The 10,393-nt window shown below is 43.5% G+C and overlaps 1 pseudogene; it reads right to left on the bottom strand.

Moving 5' to 3' along the window:
* Nucleotides 1-5,194: 5,194 nt before the first annotated feature.
* LOC121583125 lies at nucleotides 5,195-6,975 on the bottom strand (annotated as a pseudogene).
* Nucleotides 6,976-10,393: the final 3,418 nt, after the last annotated feature.

Below are 10,393 nucleotides of genomic sequence, written 5' to 3'. Positions count from 1 at the left end.
GATTTTTAAGTAATTAATTTTCATTTTATTGCATGACATAAGTATTTGATACATCAGAAAAGCAGAACTTAATATTTGGTACAGAAACCTTTGTTTGCAATTACAGAGATCATACGTTTCCTGTAGGTCTTGACCAGGTTTGCACACACTGCAGCAGGGATTTTGGCCCACTCCTCCATACAGACCTTCTCCAGATCCTTCAGGTTTCAGGGCTGTCGCTGGGCAATACGGACTTTCAGCTCCCTCCAAAGATGTTCTATTGGGTTCAGGTCTGGAGACTGGCTAGGCCACTCCAGGACCTTGAGATGCTTCTTACGGAGCCACTCCTTAGTTGCCCTGGCTGTGTGTTTCGGGGTCGTTGTCATGCTGGAAGACCCAGTCACGACCCACCTTCAATGCTCTTACTGAGGGAAGGAGGTTGTTGGCCAAGATCTCGCGATACATGGCCCCATCCATCCTCCCCTCAATACGATGCTGTCGTCCTGTCCCCTTTGCAGAAAAGCATCCCCAAAGAATGATGTTTCCACCTCCATGCTTCACGGCTGGGATGGTCTTCTTGGGGTTGTACTCATCCTTCTTCTTCCTCCAAACACGGCGAGTGGAGTTTAGACCAAAAAGCTCTATTTTTGTCTCATCAGACCACATTACCTTCTCCCATTCCTCCTCTGGATCATCCAGATGGTCATTGGCAAACTTCAGACGGGCCTGGACATGCGCTGGCTTGAGCAGGGGGACCTTGCGTGCGCTGCAGGATTTTAATCAATGACGGCGTAGTGTGTTACTAATGGTTTTCTTTGAGACTGTGGTCCCAGCTCTCTTCAGGTCATTAACCAGGTCCTGCCGTGTAATTCCGGGCTGATCCCTCACCTTCCTCATGATCATTGATGCCCCACGAGGTGAGATCTTGCATGGAGCCCCAGACCGAGGATGATTGACCGTCATCTTGAACTTCTTCCATTTTATAATAATTGCGCCAACAGTTGTTGCCTTCTCACCAAGCTGCTTGCCTATTGTCCTGTAGCCCATCCCAGCCTTGTGCAGGTCTACAATTTTATCCCTGATGTCCTTACACAGCTCTCTGGTCTTGGCCATTGTGGAGAGGTTGGAGTCTGTTTGATTGAGTGTGTGGACAGGTGTCTTTTATACAGGTAACGAGTTCAAACAGGTGCAGTTAATACAGGTAATGAGTGGAGAACATGAGGGCTTCTTAAATAAAAACTAACAGGTCTGTGAGAGCCGGAATTCTTACTGGTTGGTAGGTGATCAAATACTTATGTCATGCAATAAAATGCAAATGAATTACTTAAAAATCATACAATGTGATTTTCTGGATTTTTGTTTTAGATTCCGTCTCTCACATTTGAAGTGTACCTATGATAAAAATTACAAACCTCTACATGCTTTGTATGTAGGAAAACCTGCAAAATCGTCAGTGTATCAAATACTTGTTCTCCCCACTGTATATATATATACATATACAGTGGGGATAAAAAGTATTTAGTCAGCCACCAATTGTGCAAGTTCTCCCACTTAAAAAGATGAGAGAGGCCTGTAATTTTCATCATAGGTACACGTCAACTATGATAGACAAAATGAGAAAAAAAAATCCAGAAAATCACATTGTAGGATTTTTTATGAATTTATTTGCAAATTATGGTGGAAAATAAGTATTTGGTCAATAACAAAAGTTTCTCAATACTTTGTTATATACCCTTTGTTGGCAATGACACAGGTCAAACGTTTTCTGTAAGTCTTCACAAGGTTTTCACACACTGTAGCTGGTATTTTGGCCCATTCCTCCATGCAGATCTCCTCTAGAGCAGTGATGTTTTGGGGCTGTCGCTGGGCAACACGGACTTTCAACTCCCCTCCAAAGATTTTCTATGGGGTTGAGATCTGGAGACTGGCTAGGCCACTCCAGGACCTTGAAATGCTTCTTACGAAGCCACTCCTTCGTTGCCCGGGCGGTGTGTTTGGGATCATTGTCATGCTGAAAGACCCAGCCACGTTTCATCTTCAATGCCCTTGCTGATGGAAGGAGGTTTTCACTCAAAATCACACGATACATGGCCCCATTCATTCTTTCCTTTACACGGATCAGTCGTCCTGGTCCCTTTGCAGAAAAACAGCCCCAAAGCATGATGTTTCCACCCCCATGCTTCACAGTAGGTATGGTGTTCTTTGGATGCAACTCAGCATTCTTTGTCCTCCAAACACGACGAGTTGAGTTTTTACCAAAAAGTTATATTTTGGTTTCATCTGACCATATGACATTCTCCCAATCCTCTTCTGGATCATCCAAATGCACTCTAGCAAACTTCAGACGGGCCTGGACATGTACTGGCTTAAGCAGGGGGACACGTCTGGCACTGCAGGATTTGAGTCCCTGGCGGCGTAGTGTGTTACTGATGGTAGGCTTTGTTACTTTGGTCCCAGCTCTCTGCAGGTCATTCACTAGGTCCCCCCGTGTGGTTCTGGGATTTTTGCTCACCGTTCTTGTGATCATTTTGACCCCACGGGGTGAGATCTTGCGTGGAGCCCCAGATCGAGGGAGATTATCAGTGGTCTTGTATGTCTTCCATTTCCTAATAATTGCTCCCACAGTTGATTTCTTCAAACCAAGCTGCTTACCTATTGCAGATTCAGTCTTCCCAGCCTGGTGCAGGTCTACAATTTTGTTTCTGGTGTCCTTTGACAGCTCTTTGGTCTTGGCCATAGTGGAGTTTGGAGTGTGACTGTTTGAGGTTGTGGACAGGTGTCTTTATACTGATAACAAGTTCAAACATGTGCCATTAATACAGGTAACGAGTGGAGGACAGAGGAGCCTCTTAAAGAAGAAGTTACAGGTCTGTGAGAGCCAGAAATCTTGCTTGTTTGTAGGTGACCAAATACTTATTTTCCACCATAATTTGCTAATAAATTCATTAAAAATCCTACAATGTGATTTTCTGGATTTTTCTTTCTCAATTTGTCTGTCATAGTTGACGTGTACCTATGATGAAAATTACAGGCCTCTCGCATCTTTTTAAGTGGGAGAACTTGCACAATTGGTGGCTGACTAAATACTTTTTTCCCCCACTGTATATATATATATACACACACAGTCATGGTCAAAAGTCTTGAACGACACAAATACTAATCCTCACAAAGTCCGCTGCCCCAGTCTTGATGATGGCATATCTCCAGAATGTCATGAAGAGTGATCAGATGAATTGCAATTAATTGCAAAGTCCCTCTTTGCCATGAAAATGAACTTAATCCCCAAAAAACATTTCCACTGCATTTCAGCCCTGCCACAAAAGGACCAGCTGCCATCATGTCAGTGATTCTCTCGTTAACACAGGTGAGAGTGTTGACGAGGACAAGGCTGGAGATCACTCTGTCATGCTGATTAAGTTAGAATAACAATAGCTTTAAAAGGTGCTTGAAATCATTGTTCTTCCTCTGTTAACCATGGTTACCTGCAAGGAAACACATGCCGTCATCATTGCTTTACACAAAAGGGGCTTCACAGGCAAGGATATTGCTGCTAGTAAGATTGCACCTAAATCAACCATTTATCGGATCATCAAGAACTTAAAGGAGAGAGGTTCAATTGTTGTGAAGAAGGCGTCAGGTCGCCCAAGAAAGTCCAGCAAGCGCCAGGACCGTCTCCTAAAGTTGATTCAGCTGCGGGATCGGGGCACCACCAGTGCAGAGCCTGCTCAGGAATGGCAGCAGGCAGGTGTGAATCTGCACGCACAGTGAGGCGAATACTTTTGGAGGATGGCCTGGTGTCAAGAAGGGCAGCAAAGAAGCCACTTCTCTCCAGGAAAAACATCAGGGACAGACTGATATTCTGCAAAAGGTACAGGGATTGGACTGCTGAGGACTGGGGTAAAGTCATTTTCTCTGATTGTTTGGGGCATCCGGAAAACACCTTGTCCGGAGAAGACAAGGTGAGCACTACTATGTCATGCCAACAGTAAAGCATCCTGAGACCATTCATGTGTGGGGTTGCTTCTCAGCCAAGGGAGTGGGCTCACTCACAATTATGCCTAAGAACACAGACCTGAATAAAGAATGGTACCAACACATCCTCCGAGAGCAACTTCTCCCAACCATCCAAGAACAGTTTGCAATTGTTGACACGTATTTTAAAACTGATAATACTTTATCTTAAAAACAACTATTCTACAAAGTATGATGTGCTCTTCTCTAGAATACAAATATACAGAAATAATACCTATTCTTCATATCAAAATATACTGCTCTAATTTTGTGAGGAGAAAAACTGTTTTTGTAAAGAACCTTCATTCAGTTAAATATAATTGCACTTTTGAAACAGCCATACTGAAATAGCAGTTAGAGTACTGTTACTACTCTGAACAAAAATATAAACGCAACATGTAAAGTGTTGGTCCCATGTTCCACATGCACAAAAAGCTTTTTTCTCTCAAATGTTGTGCACAAATTTGTTTACATCCCTGTTAGTGAGCATTTCTCATTTATCAAGATAATCCATCCACCTGACAGGTGTGGCATATCAATAACTGATTAAACAGCATGATCATTACACAAGGTGCACATTACACAGGTGCACCTTGTGCTGGGGATAATAAAAGGCCACTCTAAAATGTGCAGTTTTGTCACACAACACAATGCCACAGATGTCTCAGGTTTTGAGGGAGCGTGCAATTGGCATGCTGACTGCAGGAATGTCCACCAGAACTGTTAATAATTGAATGTTAATTTCTCTATCATAAGCCGCCTCCAATGTCATCTTAGAGAATTTGGCAGTACGTCCAACCGGCCTCACAACCGCAGACCACGTGTTTGGCGTTGTGTGGGTGAGCGGTTTGCTGATGTCAACGTTGTGAACAGAGTGTTCCATGGTGGCGGTGGGGTTATGGTATGGGCAGGCATAAACTACATAAGCTACAGACAACAAACCCAATTGCATTTTATCGATGCCAATTTGAATGCACAAAAATACCGTGACGAGTTCCTGAGGCCCATTGTGCGGCCCATTTTTTAAAGGTATTTGTGACCAACAGATTCATATCTGTTGGTCACAGTCATGTGAAATCCATAGATTAGGGTCTAATGAATTTATTTCAATTGACTGATTTCCTCATATAAACTGTAACTCAGTAAAATCAATGAAATTGTTGCATGTTGCATTCATATTTTTGTTCAGTATAAGAACACTGGTAACTTCCTTGAGGGTTTTGGAAGCTGCTACAGCAAGACCAACCAAAACGTCCATCTCAAAATAACAAAGAAGCATTGTTCACCTCACTTATTTTCAGTGCCTAGAGAAATGTCTTAAAGCTGTAACATAAATTTGTGACTAATTATAATGGAGAATACCTCCACTCACTTCAGTGCATCAAAAAACAGTCAATTACTCAGACTGTACTGTTGAGTTGAGTCTGTGGTGAGTTGTTGTATACCATTTTGTAACAGAGACGTGTACTCCTGAATCAGAACAGGAGCATTCCTGACTGAGCATCTCCTGGAAACGCAGAAGCGTGTCCGCGTAAAGCGCTCTCTGTAACACCAGTGGCCAGAAAAGATTGATGGTCTCCGCCGTGCGGAATGTTGCGGGAACCCGGACTTCTGGTGGAACTTGGCTGTTACCTACCAGAGCATGACAGAGTCTGTTCTCCTGAAGACTCCTGTGCAGGAAGCCTAGCATGTCCCATAGCTGGTGCTCCAGACTCTCAGAGCCCCAGCTAGACAACTCCTTACTCAACAACAGGTGCAGCAGGGTTGTTTTCAGGTGGTAGTTTGTCAGAGTACACCCTTTAGACCCATCTGTTTCTTGTGTAGGAAAGTGACGATCTGAAGGCAGTGGAGGTGGCAGGAATTTTCAGGCAGGCTTTTAGCCACGTTTGAGCAGATTCCTCTCATAGACAGCAAATGAGAGGGGCCAGTAGGTGTCTGAATAGGTGCTGCTGTCAGAGGGGAAGTGTGACACAAAGTAAGCATCTGTGTCCTCTAGTTGCACGACGGGGATAATGTTAATCACAACTACCTTTCTTGAGCGGAATCGGACCTTCAGGGCTCCAGCTTCATCCAGGTTGAGGAAAGTGAGCTCAAACTCGTACTTGTGAGAAATCTGTCCTCAGGCTTTTGTCACAGAGATCTGGAACCATTTCATGACCTGGTCCTTGGCCAGATGAGGCGTGTTCTTGGAGCACAGAAGGTCGTCCGGGGTGTGGTCAGCTCTGGGCTTCTAATTTTTGACATGCAGCAAGCATAGCATGTCTTCACCCAGGTTGGCAGAGCCACAGAGACAGCCGTCCTCATTCTCCCCAATCCTCGTCACCTTGATCCTGCCACAGCCCTGCATGTCCAGGGGCACATCACTGGAGGGGCTGCACCACAGCTGGAAGGAGTACGGCTCCGGTGGGTTGAAAGGGACGATGAGAACACACATCAGGGGCTTGCTCATCCGCCACGACTCAAACATGCTCCCAACGCCCACAAAGACCTCCACCTCCATCTCAGCCTCCCTGTCACACAAACTTCTCAGGGACTCCAGCAGGTCTTCTGTGAAGCTCTTAACAAATTCCTGCACCCTCCAGTTCTCATGGGCCGAGGTGTGGATGCATTTCTCACAGAAGCCGTTTAGGACTCCCTTATCGAGCATGAGTGTCTTGGAACTGATGGATCCACCCTCAACAAACCAATCCTTATCATCAGCATCTCGAGTTTCCATGTCTGCCAGATCCTGCCGACACACGTCGATAGTGAAGAAGATGACCAGTGAGATGGCGCTCCAGAAGTACCAGCCGTAGCCGTCCTCCGAGCCAGGGTCCTGCTGCTCCTGCTCCAGCCGCACCTGCTCCAGCTCGAGCCTCTCCTCATGTGGGCCAGCAGCACATCGTCCTGCTCTGGGAGGGTGGTGTTCTCCTGGGGGAACAGCAGTGGGTGGTTAAAGATGGCCGCTGCCACCACCAGAAACACCCACACCATGGCCCCCTGCATCCTGGCTCCCTAGGCTTCAGGGAGGATACAAAACCACAGTGTCACCCCTCACACCAGCATCTCATCGACTCTGATCATGCCTCAGCCCAACACCTGAAGAACAAATAGATAAAAAATATGTTATGAAATGTCATTGCAACTTTTATATTGGATATCATAGCTATTCAGATTGAGAGCTCTTTTACTTCTTCAAACAAGTTGCTATTGGGTATTGCTTTTGTGTAATGTGTACAGTACATTGCAAGGTAATTCAGGAGAATCATGACACACAACCATGTGTTAACTCTGTGAGCCTTCTTGAGGCAGCAGTATGCCCCTCTAAATATAAAGAGAGCAGAGTGACTCACTGTTGACACAATATTGAACTGTGTGCCATGGAAGGACGTAAGATATCCTTTTGAAAAAGCGTTTTTGAGGGAATGCAACCTTCTCCGATAACCAAACATAGCACTGATTGCATTGTATCTGTCAAGAATTTGCTTCCAGTAAACTATTCAAGGAAAAGCCTTACAAAATGATTTGGCAAATTCCCAATTCATTTTACTTAGTGTCAATGATAGTCAAAGATAAATACTATTGCAGTGCGGTATTAGGTCAGATGATGTGTCCTGAAAGGGGTACATAGCTGCACAGTTCATGTAACTTTGACTCTTGTAATTTCTTCATGAAACATTTTGGTTGTGTTTACAGTAGATAGGAAGGAACCACAATATAAAGAGGATGGAAATTACGTAAGGGCCCTTTCAAAATGTTCCAAGCTTTTAATAGAACTTCAACAGTAACTAAAATCACAAACATGTACAGTGAAATGCCAAATAAACTGTTAGTGCACATGCAATCCTTTTAGCCTTTGAGATGTTGAACAACTATTTGGCATTTCCCCTGTAAACCCCATGTAGCCTTCCATTGATACAACTGTCTAAATGCCATGAAGTTGTGTCAACTTGACTAATGAAAGTTGTTAATTAATGGTGGATTTAGTCTGTTCCTTGAAATCTCCTTCAGACTAAAGACTATGAGGTATGAAAGTTGTAGAGACATGAAAAATATAATGGAGATAAACATTGTAGGCCTATACCCTGTCAACATTACTTACTTACTTTACTTGGCTATTTTCCATCATTTGGCCTGCATTTCAACAGAATAGCCTACAATGCAGTGCACATTTCTAAGAATACAAGAGATGTGAAGCGGTGTTCTCAAATACTGTTAAAGGCTATAGTTGTTGTCTTTTTCAATAAAAGAGGGCCCCTCTTTATGACTACAGTATACATCACATGACTTACATAGGTCTAAACAAAATACACGGACTCAATGGAAAACAATTCAACAAAGACCTTTGCAAAATTGCAATAGCTGGACTCATGACAAATATAAACTGCCTCCAACCACACACCACCCAGTGGGCATACAACATGATAAAGACTTATTTTTCTAGTTGAAATCTGGTCAGAACTCAATTTATTTCCAGTTAATCTCCTGATATACCTGACCAATATTGAAAACTCAATGTCCCCCTTGCTAAAAATATTTTCAGAATACTGTAAAATCTCAGGATATACAATTAACGTGGAAAAAACGGATATAATGGCAATAGGAAAAATAATAACTCATGATCTACAGAAATCCTTTGTGGACCACAAAAAAATATGAAATACTTAGGATGCTTAATAAGTGACAACAAACAACAAATATATAAAGATAACTTTATCCCATTACTCAACAATATGAAAACCGATCTATTTAAATGGAACAATCTTCCCATAAATCTTACAGGTAGAATAAACCTCTTCAGAATGGCATGGCTCCCAAAGTTTGTATATTTATTCTTGGTAATACCAATTATCCCACCGAAGACATTCTTTAAAAAAGTATACTCTGCATTAACAGACATTATATGGGCAAATAAAACTCATAGAATAAAAAAGGAAGTCTGAGGGTGGTTTTAACCATGAGACATAGGTTTTTACTTGAGACATATTGTTAAATGCATTGTTGGGTAATTATTAGATGTGCATGCTCACCCCCAGAATCTTTTCATGTGCCTATTTTCAAAGGATAAAGCTAAGAAAATGAACAACTTCATAGTTAAGAACATCAAAACAATATGGAAGAAAATGAAACAGATTCTACAAGAACCAATATCACTCCCAAAAAATAAAACCCTATGGAACAGTCCTTCGAAAGCTTTTCCGAATGCACCGATAAATTCATCCACATAGAAACCATAAGTGACTTGGTAATAGGAAATACATGTATTTCCATGACAGAATTAAAAAGCAATTTTGGACTGACCAATGAAGATATTTTCAAATACATTCGATTTTAAATATTTTGGACAATCTTAAGGTAATCTTATTGTTGTCCTTTAGTAGTGGTTTCTTTGCAGCAATTCGACCATGAAGGCCTGATTCACACAGTCTCCTCTGAACAGTTGATGTTGAGATGTGTCTGTTACTTGAACTCTGTGAAGCATTTATTTGGGCTCCAGTTTCTGAGGCTGGTAACTCTAATGAACTTATCCTCTGCAGCAGAGGTAACTCTGGGTCTTCCATTCCTGTGGTGGTCCTCATGAGAGCCAGTTTCATTATAGCGCTTGATGGTTTTTGCGACGGCACTTGAAGAAACTTTCAAAGTTATCTTTGCTTATTTGAGCTGTTCTTGCCATAATATGGACTTGGTCTTTTACCAAATAGGGCTATATTCTGTATACCCCCCTCACAACACAACTGATTGGATAGAAATTCCACAAATTAACTTAAGAAGGCACACCTGTTCATTGAAATGCATTCCAGGTGACTACCTCATGAAGCTGGTTGAGAGAATGCAAAGAGTGTGCAAAGCTGTTGTCACGATCAGCCAATAAAGTAGGACCAAAGCGCAGCGTTGGGAGTGAACATGATGACTTTAATGTTGAAATAACGACAAAACAAAACACGATCCGTAACGTCCTCAGTACACCGACTGAACATAGAACAAAACCCCACAACCCCCAACGGAAAACAAACAGATTAAATATGGCTCCCAATCAGAGATAACGAGCCGACAGCTGACACTCGTTACCTCCGATTGGGAGTCACTTGACCAAACACATAGAAATACACCCAAAAGAATGAACAACCCTGGCTCAATATTCAGAGTCCCGGAGCCAGGGCGTTACAGTACCCCCCTAAAAGGCGCGGACCGCGACTGCGCCTCAACAAGGGCTACACAAGGAGGGCTGGGTGGGCACACCTCCTCGGCGGCGCTCCGGCTCCGGCCCTGATCCCCACTCCCTCTCCAACCCCCCCAAAGTACCCCCGGTCCTGTCTAGCCCCGCTGGCCGGAGCCGGACTGACGACACGCGCCCCTGGCTTGGTGCGTGGAACAGGAATGGGCCTTACCAGGCTGACGACTCGCCCCTGGCTTGGTGCGAGTG

This window comes from Coregonus clupeaformis, chromosome 1 (genome assembly GCF_020615455.1).
Source record: "Coregonus clupeaformis isolate EN_2021a chromosome 1, ASM2061545v1, whole genome shotgun sequence".
Lineage (NCBI taxonomy): Eukaryota > Metazoa > Chordata > Actinopteri > Salmoniformes > Salmonidae > Coregonus > Coregonus clupeaformis.
This window is presented reverse-complemented; position numbering and strand designations above follow the sequence as displayed.